Source organism: Ailuropoda melanoleuca, chromosome 5 (genome assembly GCF_002007445.2).
Source record: "Ailuropoda melanoleuca isolate Jingjing chromosome 5, ASM200744v2, whole genome shotgun sequence".
Taxonomy (NCBI): Eukaryota; Metazoa; Chordata; class Mammalia; order Carnivora; family Ursidae; genus Ailuropoda; species Ailuropoda melanoleuca.
Window position 1 is genome coordinate 110,431,060 of NC_048222.1, and position 6,753 is coordinate 110,437,812.

Here is a 6,753-nt window from a genome sequence, read left to right on the forward strand (position 1 = left end):
GCGGACGGGGGGGGGGAGGGCCTGGTGGAGCCCTCGGAGCCCGCGTCGAGGGCGCGGGACCAAGCATGCCTGCCTCGCCGAGGCGCCCGGCTGGGGGCGTCCATGGCCCTGGTCCTCCGGCCCGCGGGTCCGGGCCGAGGGCGCCGCACGGAGATGGCTCCCGGCTCCTCTCTCCTCCCCTCAGCCCCTCCGCACTACCCCTGGGTAAAGGCGGCCAAGCCGAGGAGCAGAGAGCAAGTGNGGCGGCCAAGCCGAGGAGCAGAGAGCAAGTGAGTAAAGTGGGCCGCGGGAGGTGAGAAGGGAGGGGCCCCTTGCAGGGCCTCCCCCCACCCCCGGCCCGCCCCTCGCCCCGGGCGGGGGGAGGATGCACCGAGAGGGCTGGAGTTGGCGGGAGGGAGTTTTTCGGTCCCTTTCCCGTCTCCTGGCCGCACGGACTCCCCCGTTCCCCAGTGATTTTCAACATGAAGCTCGAGTCGGTAAAGATCTTCCTTGGGGGTCTGATTTAGAGGCGGGGGGACAACCCAAACGCAGCGAGCCGCTGAGTACCTTAAGACGGTTGGAAGACTATTCCAGAAGTACCCATCCTTGCTTAAGGTGCTGCGCGCTCCTGCAGTGACACAAGCGCGTGTGCATGCGTGGGGTGGGGTGGGGTGTGGGGGCCCCTAGCCTGGCGGGCTGGCCCCGGACGCCCCTTCGCAGGGACCCACCTGTGCCCTGGAACTCATCTGGGCCCGGCCCGCACCTCCCCGGAACGCAGGAGCGCAGGTTCCTCCCGGTCAGGTGGAGGAGAGAAGAAACTGGCCGAGGAATCACCGTTCATTTTAAACGGGGGGAGAAAGTCCTGGGGAGATTTCCCCGGGGGTGTAAATACAGAGGCTACATGTAGAGGCGTTAGTTCAGCAGGAAGAATTAGTAGCAGGTTTGTGGGCGTCCAGAAGCGGGATGCCCAACGTATCCCGGGTACCTAGATATTAACCTTTACCCCAGCTAGACAAAGTCTGTATACAAGTGTTTCTAAAAAGATCTGTACGTTAACAAGAGTGGTTTATGGGATCCCCGCAAGTTGGCGTGAGGACGAGCCTATACGGGATTGCACACAAAATGTGCTTTCTGCCCATTTGAGTGTTTTTAACAGGGGACAGATTTTCTGGTAGATAGGATTTTGAAGAGGAGATAAGGCAGATTTCCCATTTTGGCAATGGAAGAATGTTCCCCATATTTGGATTTGCTGCACGTCTGGAACATAAACTTCGTCAAGCTAACGTGAAACTTGGTGGTGGAGGTGGACAGCGGATTAAATGAATTACTGTTAAAGTGGCCACAGTGGCTAGATAAGGCTTCTCCTGCCCCCTTTGATTTCTGGACCCTGATTTACTAGTGGAGTGAGGATTTTCCCCAAAGAAGTGACCAATTAGAATAACTGAAAAAAATCTGCTGGGATATTTGGTGCAGTACTGAGCTCAGTGTAGGTCTAGGATGGCATACTTAACATTTCTCTCAGGGGCTGTTGTATACACGGTGCTTCTTTATGTGTGTGATTGCAAATGCTACTTCTGATCCCACAGACTGCTTTATCTGACATTCTTCCTGCATTGAGGACTTTTAATATAAAATAAATCATAGAGCTATAAGGACTTAAGACTTTAAACTCTCATTTAATAAACAGGAGAAGACAGACATTCCATCAAAATTAAGTCACTTGCACAATCTCATGTAATTAGGTAGCCTAAAACCAGGACTCAGGGATCTAGTCTAGGTTGTTTTCCACTGTCCAATCCTTTATTCCCAAATAACCAGTTTTATGTTCTATTTCCAAAATAAAAATCCTTTTAAAATTATATTTCAGTGGTTTGAGCTCCCACTCCAAGTGATGAATTCATCTTAGTAGTTTTGGAACAGGCCTTCCTTAATGATTTGAACTTCAAGACTAAGGACATTAAAAAGGTAAATTAATTTTGGTTTTAAAAAATTATGTGGCTCTTAAAATCTGTGACCCTACATTTTAGGAACTAGAATTTACAAAAGATTCCTGAAATGAGACAAACATGTTCTTTCCTGATAACATGGGAGCTAGAATTGATCCCATATGTCATTAGTCATGACAGTCAATAAATAGGATCCCTGATGAGATAGCTGCCGAGCTTCTTTTCAGGGCCACTGATATAATTTCCAAAAAGTCACTAAGCAGTGCTATAGAAGTGAACTAACTTCTGATTCTTTTTTTTTTTTTTTGCAGAGGGAACCTGCATAGCTCACCTAGAGCCAACTTGACAGCATAATTTTTAGGAATCAAGAATTAACATTGGGTTACTACTTAAGATTAAGCCTTGAACGTCCACTTGGACATGGCACACCATGTACACACTTGAACATGGAAGTGATCTTCCACCAAGGAGATCTCTCTCTTCAGCTAAATCAACAGAAGTGGTTCCAAGAAGAGATCCCCTATCTGACCAAACTCAGCCAGACAAATTAAGTCAGTCTTTTTGAGCAAGGAATAAGGCTGTACAAGGGTGGCCTGACCACCCCTTTCTGCTTGCATCACCACTGAGCAGCCCCCTCTAGGATGGCCACCTACCTGCAGGTTGTGCCCTGTATAAGGGCACCTGGCTGGGACAGCCAACGAGTGCTGAAACCTTGCCAGGCTCCACCTACCAACCCGGCTTTACGGGTGTGTGGCAGTGTCTACTCAGACCATGTGGATCTTTTTCTAACTTGTACCAAGGCACCCTGTATGGATGAGGGGCAGTTCTGACCATCCCAGTACCATATCCCAGTTCTACCAAGGATTCCTTACCTCGGATGGAATGAAGATTCTCATGAACAGATTAGGTTTGTTGTAAAAGAGGAAATGTTTGACCCACATTGAAATTAATTTCATACATAAAGCTCAAAATGTTACTATGGATATGAATTACGTTTGTATGTGTGTATATGTATAATAGTTATGTGGATACACATTTCTATGTATGAGAAATTAGCACAACTTAAACTTAGTAAATGTTGAAAATAAAACTATTTTGGGCATTGGGATCAGTTTTATATATGAATTTCTGGTCTGGTCACAGAAATACATACTATGACATTTCAACAAATATATATTAAGTGCTAGGCACTGTGCTGAGCAATATGTATACAGTAATGAAAAATAATACACCCTCCTTCTAGGTAGTTTATTATCTAGCAAGGAGGACAAATGATAAGGTCACAGAATAACTAATGATTTTTTAAATTGTGCTAAGGGCTGTGAGAGACACGCTGAGATGGAGAATAACAAGGCACACATTTCATTTTTTTTTTAAGATTTTATTTATTTATTTATTTGACAGAGAGAGAGAGACAGCCAGCAAGAGAGGGAACATAAGCAGGGGGAGTGGGAGAGGACCAGCGGAGTGGAGAGCCCGATGTGGGGCTTGATCCCATAATGCCGGGACCACGCTCTGAGCAGAAGGCACATGCTTAATGACTGAGCCACCCAGGCGCCCCAAGGCACACTTATTTCAGATAAACTGACCAGAAAAAGTCTGTCTGTGAAAATGACATTTCAGTTGAGACCCGAGGTGAGTTGGAACAAGTTTATGGTGTAACTCCATCCTGACGTTTAAAGTATAGAAGCATTTGAATTCAGAATAGAATATGAGACATTTAAGGGAAAGCACAGAATAAAAAGGTAAATAAGAAAAGAGAGAGGTTAAATTCATAGTGTAGTTTATAAACTATAGGTAACTAATGAAGTTATATTCAGGTATTTGTCATTTCCTTTCACAAGAACCTAATCCTCATTGATCTTCGTCTCTTTCTTTAAATCCTGGGTTTCTACTCAACTTGTAGGCACTATTGTAGTTTGCATGGGCCTGGTAATGGCCATTGTGTCTTACCTAACCAGCACTCAGGTATTATGTTTTTATTTTTGTTTGTGCATTGTCGGTAAGTAACTGTCGAGATTTTTTTCATTCGTTGGAGTTCAATATCCGTGAGATTTTAAGCTCTATAGGGTAGGAATTACATTTCCTTCTTGGTTGGCTCCCCCCAGCAAAGAGTCTTAATCATACAGTGTCGTACATTTCATACTCATCATCCTCTCATACGGCGTCCTATGCCAGCCTCATCACGCAATGACCAGTCTCTTCATAAATTCTGCTGACTGACCAGTATTGCTCGACTTAACTTTTAAAGGTTTAAAATGGAGAGAATATTTGCATTATAAAAAAATCTAAATTGTTAAACTGAAGGGAACACACAACTTAAATTGCACTATCATGAAAGAATTTCGGGAGATGCTGCTACAAAGTGCGGCTCCACAGAGGAAAGGCAGCCAACAAAGCCAAAGAAGAATCACACCATCTTTTTAAAATTAAAGATTCATTATAGTTTGAGCACACTGGCTCAGCAGTAGGGCTGCTGGTAAGGGTTTGTCTACAGTTCTTCAGTCTTCCTTTCCGAAGCTGGCACTTGTGTGCCGGACCCTGCTCTGGGCACTGGGGACACAGCAATGAACAATGATTCTCTTAGAGCTGGCATGCTACTAGAGAAGGCAGTGGATAACAAATGGATATAAAGCATGCCAGGAGGTGATGTGTGCTATTGAGGAAAGGGATTATGGGGAAAGAGAAGGCAGGCATTGTGAGAAATAATACTTTTGTATACATTGTCAGGAAAGAAGGCTCCAGAAGTAAAGGCAGAAACTTGAAGTAGTGAGCCACATGCATGCAGATGTCTACAAGCATAGGGGACAGCAAGTCAAAGGCCATGAAGCAAGCATGCTTGGTATGCCTAAGGATTAGCAAAGAGACCAGTGTGGCTGGAACAGAGTGGGTAACAGAGGAAATGACGAGAAATGCAGGCAGAGAAGTAGCCAGGGGCAGGGGACAGATTGCGTAGGATTTCGTAAGCTATGTTTCAGACTTGGACTTTCACTCTGAATGAATGATTATTCCTGGGGGTTTTTATTGGAAGTAAAGAAACTGCTAGTTATTTCCTATATCCACAGAGAAAATTAAATACAAGGCATTGGTTAAATGGATGTCAGGAAACTGAAAAAAGCAAAAAGGGAACACGGAAGTAAAACAGTAACTGCAGGGAGCACCTCCCATCCTTAAGGACTGAGGAACAAAAGAGGAACTGGGGTTCCCAGAACCAGGAAGCTGACTGAGAGCCCCCGGGGTACCTCGCAGATAGGGCTGCAGCCCAGCCCGGGCGGGTACTCTCCAGGATGGTGAAATGAGTTATGGGGGTACCAGAAGAAAGCTGGAGACTGGAAGCATGTGCCACTGACAGGGTGTATTTGTTTTCTAAGGCTGCCGTTTCAAAGTACCACAAACTAGGTGGTTTAAAACAAGAGAAATGCATTCATTCCCTCACAGCTCTGGAGGCTGTGAGTCTGAAATCAGAGTGTCAGCAGGGTTGGTTCCTTCTGAGGGATACGAGGGAGAATCTGTTCTGCGAGTCTCCTAGTTCTGGTAGGCTCAGGAGTTCTTTTCCTTGGTTTGTAGATGGACTTCCCTTTACATCTTCATATCATATCCCTATGTGTCCATATTTCCTCTTTATATAAAGACACCAATCCTTGGATTAAGGCCCACCTCATCTTGATCATCTGCAAAGACTTTATTTTCAAATAAGGTCACGTTCATAGGTACTGGGGGTGAGGACTTTAATATCTTTTGGGGGGCACAATTTAATGCATAACACAGATAAGGAGTCATTGCCAGGGTGATGCAGACAAGAACAGCAAGGTAAAAAGAAGGGACAAGTCCCTTCTGCCATCCTTTTGCCTTCCATCCTCATGTGCAGTCAAATAGCAGTGTGTAACTTCTGACAGCCCCCAAACTTAACTATAACAGAAACATTCAATTAGCATATATTTTGTATATGTATTATATGCTGTATTCTTATGGTATATTAAGCTAGAGAAGAAAATGTTATTAAGAAAATCATAAGCAAGAGAAAATGCAATACTGTACTGTTTTTATTTAAAGAAGAAAATCTGCAGGTAAGTGGACGTGCACAGTTTCAACCCAGGTTGTTCAAGGGTCAACTGCATTGCCTTGTTATACTTTTATTCTATAGAATCTGTAGTAATGTCACCTCTCTCATTTATGATATTGATAATTTGTGTCTTCTGTCTTGTTTCTTCTTCTTCTTTTTATTTATTTATTTTTTTTTTAAAAGATTTATTTATTTATTTTATTTATTTGACAGAGATAGAGACAGCCAGCGAGAGAGGGAACACAAGCAGGGGGAGTGGGAGAGGAAGAAGCAGGCTCGTAGCAGAGGAGCCTGATGTGGGGCTCGATCCCATAACGCCGGGATCATGACGAGCCGAAGGCCGACGCTTAACCGCTGTGCCACCCAGGCGCCCCATCTTCTTCTTCTTTTTAAAGATTTTATTTATTTATTTGACAGAGAGAGAGCCAGCGAGAGAGGGAACACAAGCAGGGGGAGTGGGAGACGAAGAAGCAGGCTCCCAGAATGCCGGGATCACGCCCTGAGCCGAAGGCAGACGCTTAATGACTGAGCCACCCAGGGCTCTATTCTGTCTTGCCTCTTGATCAATGTGGCTGGCTGAAAGTTTATCAATTTTACTGGTTTTCTTAAAGAACCACATTTTGGTTTCATTGATTTTCTCTATTGTTTTTGTTTTTTATTCAGTTGATTTCCCCTTTGATCTTTATTGTTTACTCTGTTTTGCTTACTTTGGGTTTCATTTGCTCTGATTTTGCTAGTTGCTTAAGATGGAACCTGAGATCATTA

General features: G+C 44.5%; 1 long non-coding RNA gene across 1 annotated transcript; it reads left to right on the plus strand.

Moving 5' to 3' along the window:
- Positions 1-15: 15 nt before the first annotated feature.
- LOC105236256 lies at positions 16-3,026 on the plus strand. Its single transcript, XR_004625296.1, has 3 exons — positions 16-237; positions 1,847-1,944; positions 2,237-3,026. It is a non-coding gene; the product is annotated as an uncharacterized LOC105236256 (long non-coding RNA).
- The last annotated feature ends 3,727 nt before the right edge of the window (positions 3,027-6,753 follow it).